Source organism: Sturnira hondurensis, unplaced genomic scaffold (assembly GCF_014824575.4).
Source record: "Sturnira hondurensis isolate 20B ecotype Veracruz unplaced genomic scaffold, ASM1482457v3 Scaffold0020237, whole genome shotgun sequence".
NCBI classification, from domain to species: domain Eukaryota; kingdom Metazoa; phylum Chordata; class Mammalia; order Chiroptera; family Phyllostomidae; genus Sturnira; species Sturnira hondurensis.
Window position 1 is genome coordinate 4677252 of NW_028092868.1, and position 12015 is coordinate 4689266.

The window sequence follows — 12015 nt, forward strand, 5'->3', positions numbered from 1 at the left end:
CTGCAGCCACTGGTTTAAAAAAGCTCTTCTGTATAACGGTCAGATCCAACTCCTTCTAGCTCTGAAGATGTCTCTCTTCCAACTTCCCATTGTGTTGTGGGGAAATTGCATGGGGGTGTGGTCTAATCTTGGATTTACCATTTAGTAGTGGTGTGATCTTGGGAAAACTTTCTTGAGCTTAGGTTATCTCTTCTATAAAATAAGAAGCATGGCTTTGGTGCCACCTCAATGTCCTCTGAGCTGTAAAATTATTTGATTCTCTAATTCTGATGTTAACCACTGCTTTTTGGGGTTTTTTTTTCCTCAAATGCACTTACCATCCCCAAACAGGGGATTAGTTGTTCATATTTTACATGTTTTAAAAATGAAATTGATTTCTTTATCTATTTCTGAGATACCTGGCTTCTAATGTACTATTAAAAACACTACATGTACTAATTTATCTCCTCAAAGAAAAATACAAAAGCATCATAATTTTTGATTTAAGAATTAAATACCTCTCCCTTTTAAAATATTATTACTGTTACTGAAAATTTTGTATAGACAAACATTTGAAAAAATATGTTAAATGAGTTTACTAAATTTTTATCGAGCGGTGAAATGTTCTTTTAAAAATTCTCTACATTGACTCAATAGTATAAAATATAAAAATGATATTATAAATAGGTGAATAGAAATATAACAGAAAGGGTGCATAGCAAACTGTGAATGACAGTCGCCTTTGTTGAGGGAAGTGAAATGGGGGAGGAAAATAAACACACAATAAGTCTGTTCTCTATCTACTTGTGTATTATTTGAAATTTTTACATAGAACATTTATTCATGCATTATTTATGTACTTAAGATGAATTAATTAAATTTTAAAATGAATTACTTACTTTGCATTTAGAGAGACTGGGTCTTCCTTGATTGTAGAACACTTTGTCAGTGTCATGCCCAACAGGAACCTTATGGGTCTGGCTCAGTTTCTACAATTTGTTAAAGACGGGCTGGGGAGCGTGTGCAACTTGTCTGAAGTAGTAAGTGTTGTTGGAGGCGAGGTTTGAGCTGAAACTCAGCCCTGCTTCAGCAGAGTCTGCAATATTTCTACACGGCTTTCAAAATTCCTTTCTGAATTAACACGCACTTGCATTTCAAAACCTTTGACTTCTTTCTATCATGAACTCCATAAATATTCTTCTTCAGATGTGAGTTTGGGAGTGGAGAGAAACATCAATTTCCTAATGTCTTCGCTCAGAACATAACTGTTTAAACTGATTTTTTTTTATTTTCTCCCTTTTCAGAGGGAGGTGGACTAGAGACACCAGTTGCATTATTCTTTGGATATTTATTGTAATTTATCTCCTTTGAAATTCAACAGGCATGTGTTTCTGTGTGAAGCAAAAACACATAGGAAGTTAGTTGCTAGTATTTGTTTCCCTTCAAACCCCAAAGGAGCAGGAATTCCTAGCAATGATTCCTAACAGGAATCACTGTCCCAAGGAGCAAACAGCATTCTCTCCATAAAGCAGCCCGTTTCCTGCACAAATATCCACCTCCTCCTCAAGTCATCCATTCTTTCCTCTTTTAAAGGTTATCCAGAAATCTTGCTTAATCTTTCTATATGTCTCACTTTCAGTATGGAACCACAGATACATCTTACTTGGGTTATTTTTTCTTCCTTTAAGAATATCCATTGCCCTTTGTTTTGGGAGACTGGGATTATTAAGACCAAAATCATAAATGGAAAGGTATGAAGAATAGCAGAGATTTCTACTTTTGTCCCTTTAAACGAATAATCAACTTTGCATTTTGATATATTCCATCCCAGACATTAGAATTTTATATCTTCATTTTTACGGTACCTGTTGCTCTGTTGTTTACAAATACAATTTGGGGTTCAGCTTTTTCCTGGGTGAAATTGTTAATATAAACACATAATACCTACATATTTATATATGAATATATATTCATACCTGTTCATAGGAAGTTCACAATGTGTCACAATAGATTTCCCTTGAACTCATCCCTCACCCTACCTCTTTGTGAAATCAGCCTCGCCTCGCACAATCCCACCTGTGTCTCTCTGACACAACCCACCCACGTGTGTGCAGGGCTCTCCTGCCAGTTTCCCGTGGCTACTTCTCTCCTTCCTCTCATTGTTCCTTTCTCCTCTTCCTCATTCCTTCTCCTGCTGCTGTCACTCTGAAATCATCCTCACCTTTTCCTTCTTTTCCCCTGTCCTTTCCTGGCTGCTTCCTTATATGGTACTGGTGGATTCTCTACCTGCTGTGTTTAAACTTGCCTTGGGTCTGGGACAGGTGAGTGTGTCTCCACCTCCTTATCTCCTCATTATTGTCTCCCACCCCAGGGCAAATGCTTCTCTTCCTCACAAAGGTTGCACCATCCCCTCTTCTAACAATGGCCACCTTTGTGTTCAGAATCTCAGCACCTGAAACATCAGAGCAGGCTGCATACCACACTGGTTTTGCCTGAGGGGATTACAGTGTTCCAGCGATCTCCGAGCAGGGCCCTGTGACCTGAGCAGTCAAGGTTCTCTGCAGAAGCATAATGTTCAGTGGTATCAGAATAGAGTTGTTTAGGAACAGGACACCAAAGGAATCCATAACACTTTTTTTCTGGAGCTTGACAATGGCAGATTCACCTCAGCACCCACAGGGAGGACCACGTAACTACCCTTTAAATGCATACATAAAGCGGAGATAATTAGAGTTTCCACTCCGTAATTTCAGTGTGGGCTGAGTCAGCTCGTGCCAGAGCCAACTGGTAAAATTTCAGGAATCTTATGAGTCAGTTGACATCAAGTTGGTAGCTTGAAATTGGTCACAGGGGAAGTATTTACATCACCAAAACTGGCAAACACCACAAATCAGGGCCCTCCAAACCTCTGGAGATTTAGCTGTCAAACTGGTACCAGAGTGCGGAGGACAGGGCTCTGATAACAAAGCTTAAGTATTAAACAATTGCATAAAATATGACAAGTCACTATACGAAATTTTTTGCATCTTATGTCTAAAACCCTTGAAGGTCTTGGAAAGGCCCTTCGTTTTAAAAGGGTTTTTTTTTTTTTTTTGGCTTGTCTTTCTTCCGAATCTGGTCTCTTTTGCTTCTGACACTTTGGCAACAACAAGCATCCACCCAAAAATAAAACTGCTAGCATTATATATAGGATGTGTTCTTCTTCATTTCCAGAGCATTTTTCTTGGTTTGGGTTTTTCATGCTGAGCATTCAATGATGGCCAGAGGATAAAGCTGACTGGGCTGCCCTACGGCCAAATGATTCCCGTGTCTGTAACTTGCTTATGACTCTGATTCTTCACTTTCTGCTTCATTACGTCCCCTTTCAGCTCATCCAACATCTAGTGGACGTTACCCTTCCCTGGACATTTCCTGAAATTTCCCCGGAAGCCTCTTTATTACAATGTCATTACTAATGGAAGTCACTTTGTGAGGCACAGGATGAGTAAGAAATAATTCCAAAAGCGGTGACAACAAGAGACAACGACCCCCAACCTTAATTGGTGGCACAGCTTGGGTGTGTTCTGACTAGCAGACAGGCTTGCTTATTTTGATGCTGAAGTGATTGCCATTCATTCTGCTTTAACTTTCTAGAACATAAGCCAAGTGATAATTACAGGGTTACTCAAGAGGTTTAATCAGATAAAGAAAACAAACATTTGTTTGTTCACATCCGAGATTCAGGTATCAAGTAACACACATCAACTGTGTGGCCGTAGCATTCAAAATGACTGAATGAGTAGAGCAACAAATTTTGTGTTAAGCTGGAACATTCCCAGGTAGTAACTGTTTGGATGATTCAGACGGCCGCAGCTATGGGCAACTGGTGATTGGCAGCTTCATCACGGACAACGTGCCTGCTCATGCATCACATCTCAAGAATATTCATTTGGTGAACTATCAAATCACCCAGGTGACTCAGCCCCCCTACAGCCCAGATTTGGTGTCCCGTGACTTCTGGCTTTTCCCAAAACTAAAATCACCTCTCAAAGGGAAGAGATTTCAGACTGTTGGTGAGATTAAGGAAGATACGGGCATGTGATCGCAACTGAGAGAACTCGGTGAGGTCCTAAGGTGAAGGGTACAGGGGTGTCATTGTCTTAAGTACAATGTGTCTAGTACCTTCAACAAATGCCTCTATTTTTCACAGTGCATGGCTGGATACTTTCTGGTTAGACCTTGTCAAATATATGGAATTTTAATGTCTTAGTCTAGGTTCAGAGAGCCGTAGTTTTCCTGACTTGACTCCAAAATACAGTAAATCAGAAATTTGCAGGGGGACTCCAGGACTATTTTTACAAGCCTGCTAGATGGTGCAAGCTAATGCCAGAGAATCGTTGAATTTGATGTTTTCACTTCCCTAAGCTTCAGTTTCATCATCCGTAACATGTGCATTAATTACATCTACCCTGCACAGCTTTCTTGGGCATTAAACTTGACAAAATTGTTATTGTTATTATTAATATTAATGGTAAAATAGAAAATGCATGCAACTGTGTATATATGCACGTTACATATTATATTTACACTGATATATTATGTATAAACCTTGTAAAAATATGTAATAGATTATAAGTTACAAGCTAGTGGCACGAAGCAACATGCCCTTTTGCGTAAAAGAGGTGCGTAAGGGCGTCAGTGTTGAAGGACAGCACAATGAAATCAGGCGACACAGTGAGGAGTCAAGTGCCTAACCCCTCGGTGACTGCTTCGTGAGTGGTACCTACTACTAATACTAAACTAATTCATCGCATTTACATTTAAACATAGTTAGGAAAAGCAAAATCCTACGTTTCCGTTTCACAAACCAATTTCACAGAACAGAAGGAGCTTGTTGTACGTACTATTCTGCTCAGAGGAAGGGGAATGAACACAAATATTTCACAAATACCATTTCCCAAGTAGAAATAATCACATTGTGACTCAGTCTTGGGATGCTTTGAATCTATGACTTTCTTTCTGATTATCTCTTATATCCCAATAGAATACTATAAAATAGTTGAAGATCTTTCTTTGACAATGAACTTTCCTTTCTTTTTTTTTTAAGATTTTATTTATTTCTCTTTAGAGGTGAAGGGAAGGAGAGAGGGAGAGAAATATCAATGCATGGTTGCCTCTGGTGTGTCCCCTGCTGGGAACTGGCCTGCAACCCAGGCATGTGCCCTGATTGGGAATCAAACCTCGATCATGTGGTTCGCAGGCCGGCACTCCTATCCACTGAGCTACACCAGCCAGGGCTTGAACTTTCCTTTCATCCCAAAATCTAATAAAGAAACTTCTTTCGTTCTGAATTCTGGCTAAATTTATGTTGAGCTTTAGAGTCCTGGATAAAAATAAAACACGAGAAGGACGGCTCCGGAATGGCTACGACATCTACATTAGGTTTCAATGAATAGCCTGGACCTCTGTCTTTCAGAGGCAGCATTCTCCAGGTGCCAGGTACTCCTGAGGGCATCCCTCTGTTTTCCTCAGGGAAAAAAATAGAATTTTCTACCCTCTCAATGATTTGTAGATTCCTGAAAAATTGTAGTGAAAACAGGAGAGAATTCAGCTCAAGTGACCTCAGCTCAAAGAGCAATGCATTTGAATTTTTTTCCATTTCTTTCATCTTAGACAATTGTGTTTACTTGAAACACAAAACATCGAAGTCAGAGGGACAGTTGGTGCCAGGCAGGTTCAGTGTTTAAGGAGGTAGGGATCTGCATGTCCCAAACGTCCCTCCGTCCCCCTCTCCAAACCCCCTGCCATCTCTCCACCAGTGCTGCTCATTCAGGTCTGCAAAAATCTCATTTTAAGAAAAATTTGTGCAGGGAAAGAGATAACAGAATTTTGAATAATAAAAATATGGATTCAAGAGAAAGGGTTGGGCAAAGCGGTTGAAGCTGGTCAAAAGGCACCAACTCCCAGTTATAAAGTAAACGAGCCCTATTTACTTTTTTAGGGTGGAGAGAAGTCACCGCAGGAAGCTGGCAGGAGAGCCCTTCGCCTGTAAAACACGTGGGTGGGTTGTTCAGGGAGGCACGGGGGGCACATGTCACGGGGAGGTAGCGGACAGCATGTTCACCCTAGTTACTAATACTGCGTTGTAGATGTGAAAATTGTTAAGAGCATCAGTCTTAAAAGTCTCCATCATAAGAAGAAAAAGGTAACTGTGTATGGGGATGGATGTTAACTAGACTTATTGTGGTCAACATTTCACAATATAAATACACATATCAAAGCATTACAGTGTACCCCTGAAACTAATATTACGCTATCTGTCAATCATATTTCAATTAAAGAAATATGGAATCAAAGTTCAGGTCTGCCATTTTGTTGCTGATGCAACTTGGATAAATTCACTTAGTGTCTGAGGCTCAATTCCCAGGTCTCTGAAGCAGAATCTGTAGTAACACTTACTTCAGTTACTGTTCCGGCAGGTATACGAGGGCATAAATGCCATGGGCCTAGTGCACAGCTTGAGTTCAGTAAACATTTTCCTCTTTCAGAAGGCCTTTAGGAATACATCTTTAACCTACATGAGGGCATGCCAAGAAGACACACCCACACCTCCTTTGTGTGGCTTTCCCAAATTTACAATGAAAATAGACATTCATTGAAGGACAAATACCATATGATCTCACCTCTAACAGGAAGCTAAACAACAAAGCAAACAAGCAAGCAAAATATAACCAAAGACACTGAAATAGAGAACAGGCTGACAGTGACCAGAGGGGAGAGGGGAGGGAATTTCAGGGGAAATAAGGGAGGGATTTAGAGGAACCTATATAAAGGATACATGGACAACAACTGAGAAGGGTGGAAATGGGAGGGAGGGGGGAGGATGGGGGTGGGACGGGATGGGAGTAATAGACAGAAAACTGTACTTGAAAAATAATTAAATAAAAAAATTGAAAAAAAAAGCAAATAAAAATTGTTAAGCCATTAAAAAAAGAAAAAAGAAAATAGACATTCATAACACACCACCGCTTACTTTGCTTCTTTTGCTATTTGCACTACTGTCTTGTATCATTGTTCAGTTGTTAACATGTGTGCTTATGGGTCTGTGAGCACAAGCAAGTCTTTTCTGTACAACCAGCTGTTTCCAAACTTCTAGGGGGCAAGGACTATTTGTAGCTTTGTCTTAAAAAAGAATATCTAACACATTTTCCATCACATCGAATGTGCTCAATAAATGCACATTTAATATATGCTTGCCAGAATAAGTCATGACAAATTGCTGGGGAATTGGGCAACTCTTTTCTCTCTTCCACTCTAAATACAATATGAAATATCTTGCCATATTTCAACTATGGTCTCAGGTGAGTTAAAAAAGTAACTCTCCTATGCTTTTTTGTTTTTGAGAACATTCATCATAATAACAGTAAGGAATTAACAATACTTTGAGTTTCATATAGCTCTTAACAACTTACATTGTCATTTTCAACATGTCTTTTACATTTACCATCTGCAGGATTCATTACCTAAAAACTTGATGAAATCATAATAATAAAATCTTGGGGTGTCAGTTTAGAACATCCTTAGGGTGATAAAAGCACCCCCCAGAAACAGGGAAACAAACCTTGTCATGTTTCAAAAAACCGATTGAAGCAAAAGGAAATACATTTTTTTAAACAGCAGTTGTACTACCTTGTTTGCATATTATAATAAAAAGGAAAAAGTGTCGCAAATTACCAGTGGCATCCACTTGTCCTGATGCTCAGCAACCTCAGATGTGTGTGCATCCCGTGACTGTTATGCTACATCATCAGCAAAGAAATAGCTTGCAGCTCTCCAGCCCTTTCTATTCAGACCTCTAAGATCGTTCTGCCTGCCTGGGTCAGAAGTTGATATATATAAACAGTCTTTCTGTGCTTGAACTTGAAAGAAAAACCAGTCATCTGTACATGATCTGTGTTAGAGCAAAATGTAATTTTTCCCTCTGACAATGTGTTTATGGTTGTTAAGTTATCTTGATTGCCAAGGAAATCTGTTTGGGTGGCAGGCTTTTCTGACTTGAAATGTCAAATGCCTCACCCCCACCCCCACCCCCACCCACCTATCCAGCCATCCTTTCAACTAATTCACAAATTGACTTGACTCTCAGCTAGGTTAAAAAAAATAATTTCCTGAAAATTAAAAGTCTGGCACAATACTGCACTAAAAGTCCATTTATCTTGTCTATTTTTATAAAGCTTCATTGCAGCATCTGGCAAAATGCCCACTTCCAGTAACAAAGGTCCCCAAGGACATTTAGCAAGAGACTTTGTTCCCAAGACCCCGAAAATGATCCCAAGCTTCCTAAGCATGATTTAAAAGCTTATGATTAGGATTTGTTTTGCTATCTCAGATATTATTTTTTAAAAGTCAGAAGTGAGCGAAAAGACCCCGGAGGCGAAGTGACAAGGACGACGGCCTGTCCTTGAGTCCCGCCACTTCACTGACTGAGTCAGCCAGGGGCTCACTGAAAGCTCGGGGTTCTCCCTTATTATGAAAGAGACTGGCTGCAGATTATCTAGATGGGGCAGCACAATGATTCGCTCTTGTTTAATCAGCTACAACCCACGTTAAGCTCCATCCCATCTCAATATAAACCAGGCTAATCTTTCCACTTTCCTGCAGGAAACTCTGATGGCACTTGTTTATTCGGCTCCCCTGGTCTTGAGTAAATCCTTTCCTCTCCTTCTCTCTCCCTCCTCCCCCCCACCAATCAGTTGGGGGGAGAGTTTCCAGCCCTTCCAATCTAAGACTGATTGGGCTTTCCTGTTGATGTCAAGTTGAAGCATTCCATTGAGAAAGCAACCTCAAGACTGTTGACTTTTCTTGTGGCTCTGAGCTAGCCGAGTGATTACACCCAGTGTACCCCTCTTTCATTCAAGGAAAGAGAAATCGTCTGTGAAGAACTGTGTGCTTGGAATGTTTTTCTGAGGAACTGAACCCTTGTGCCAAAGAGATGGCAGGCGTGCTCCAGCCGATTCGATGTGAGGTTTCCCTTCCTTTGCCCAGTTTCCCTTACCAGGTCCCTCTTTCAGCATGGGGCATGCTCACACAAAGCCACTTTGTCAGGTCTGTGACTTGTGAATCAATAGTCATTTTCCCTCCATGATTTACCCTCAGTGTGTTCCCCATCAACCTCAATGTCATTTCATCAGTGAGTTCCTGACGTTAAAACTGTTAATACCAAATTCCAACGTGATTATAGAATTAGGTTGGGTTTTTTTCTGTTATTACATTTGGAATATTGAAAGGTTTTTTTTATTTCTTTATTAAGTTAAGTGGTTTAGAAGAGTTTGAAAGTCTTCCGAGGCATGGCCAAAGACACAATTCCATCTGTTTTGTTTTTCTTATCCATGGCATCGATGACTTTATTTTAAACAGTGTATGCGTTTCACTTTGATTCTTCTTCATGTCTGTCAAAGCACGTCACCTGTCCTGCATGGATAGTTAACCCCAGCACTTTGCAAGAAGAGTTAGGCAGAAAGTGAAAACAGCTTTTCCAGAAAAGTCAGCTAAAAGTGAAAGTTGAATGCTTCTGGGGCTCTTTGTTGTATGTCCATTCCGTACGGAGCAAACATTTTGAGAACAACCTGTTGGTACCTAAAACCTATTGGAAGGTGTTCTCATCCATTTAGTAAGCATTGAGCCCTTTCTTCTAGACATGTGAAAAATGTCCCCATGACTGCATCTTGTGTCTCCCATGCGAGTTTTGTGTCTGGGATGGAAGCCAGGGATGCAGCAGCCAGGTAAGCAGAGGCTTCCTCTGGGCACACTCTTTGGTCTCCTCTCATTAGAATTGAGTTGTCCCAGTGCAGAAACTTCCATCTCTTACTTTGGCCTCCCCAGTTCATCGTTTTCTGAAACTGGAGTACGCTTACACCTTCCTCACCCTTATCCACAGAGAGAGCAGGTGGTGAACCGAATCAATGAGACGGTTCTTCCTAGAACATCAGCTTTTCTTGATGGTAACAAATTTAGAATCAATTCCTTCTTAAAGCAAGCATAAAAATACCATGAGTGGTATGTAAAATTCCCCAGGTTACATCAACATAGGCCTTTAGGAAGTCTCACTAGCCATAGGCACCCTGCATGGGCTCCGCCTTCAGAACACACTCTCTCTCTGCTGTATGTTGTTCTTCTGAGTGCTCTAAACTCTCTCTCAGGAACAGCATCTGCTGTTGTATTTTTAGACATTCAACTCTCAAGTACTAATAAGAGTAAGATTGGAATCACCAAGACACTATTGTATGTATCTGAATCACACAGTAGGATGTTCTGGTTGCAACCCCCAGAACATTCTAGCCCTTAGATGTCCTCATGCATTCCTCAAAGCCGCCTCCCAGTAAAGAGTGATCTTGTGGAACAGCTGCAAACCAATATGGGTTCAAGTTCACAGGAGATGTATCTCTCCGGGTTATAATATTCACTCAATACTCATATTCTAGAACAGAAATTATGCATCCCAGAAGTAATTTGGGGTACATTTTATGATGTAGCACCCAGTGAGTTTAACTAACCACAAACATTTGGGGAAAAACCTTATATTACCAAATGCTCAATACATCATGATTAAACATTATAATATTTACTTCAAGATTGTTCCTGCCTATTCTCTTTCAGTGTAATTGATCTTTTTCTGTTTCAGCTTCCAAAGGGAGATGCTTGTGGGATTCGAAAACTCAACAGGTCCTTTGGGCCAGGCAGGATGCACAAATGGACAAGGCTGAGGGTAAGACGTTAGGTGCCAAAGCAGTACTGTTGTGGTGGACCATAATATATCTCTAGGGACATAAACTTTCTGCAGGCCAAGTCAAACACACCCAATAACCAAACTCACCCTGTAGGCCTTTGGCATAAGCCACCTAGAATTCCCTTTTCTTTCTTCTTGAAGTGGCTTTCTGTTCTTTTCATGCTCTCCTCAAAGCCCACTTCCTCCATGCAGAGCTCCCTGATTACTTGAACCAGTGCTTGGAGCAGCATCCAGGAGAAGCCCCCACCCATGACTGTGTGACTAGTAACCGCAGGAGTATCCACTTACCTAACAGAAGACATAACTGTTTGGGACAAGCCATGTAAGGCATCTGTTTGATTCTGCTTTACCTGGCTTACCCTCCCTGACACCTAAATCGTGATTGTAATCACCACGTGGAGTCTTGGGGCGCCAGTAGACTCTGTAACACTGGTTGTGTTTTTCATCGCAGATTGTAGAGAGAAAAATCGGCATCACTGAGAATGAGAACTCACGCTATGGACTTGAATGGCAATCAGTTTACTGAATAGTTACTGGAAACATAGTCGTTGGTATCTATTAAAGGAATTACAAATGAAAATCAAATATCCACATCTTGCTTCTCTTCCCCACAGAACGACTGGGGCCTTTAAGTGAGGACAATAGGCCCTCAGCCCTTCTTGTGCTGTTCTCTTCTCCTCCGTGACCCATTGACATTTTTGCATCCTGCACCATCTGCCTTGGGATTCCTGGATTAGGGATTTTCAAACAAATTGCAGACGATTTTTGTCCCTTTGCCAGTGAAGTATGGAAAGTTCACATCCAAAGGTAACATCTAACTAACACCTACCTGTGGCAGGTTGGCCCAAAGCCTATAAGCAGGCAGGGGCTCCGCCACAGGCACAAGGCTAGGTGAGCAGAAAGAACCCTGGCTGGCCTCACTCGGCCTGGCTGTGGAGGCCCAGGAGCTGCTCACTGCGAAGGACGCACGCTGCCCGTCCACACATGCCAGCCCTGCGCCTTGGATTTTGCTTGAACCGTTTCACAGTTTCTCTTGAACTTCATGTATGTTTTTCTTTAGTGTGTTTTCTTTTTTATTTATACCACTTTATTGAGTCTGTATTACAGCACAGTGCCTTGAGGGGATTTATACTCCGTAAGGAAATAGACTTGCTCACATGTGGAGGTAAGGGTCTGTGAGGACAAAAGGATGCCTGGGGATGAACAGAGAGGACGTCAGGTTTAAGGTGCTGGGGGGAGGCAGGGCACCAGGCTGTGGTTCGTGTTAACTT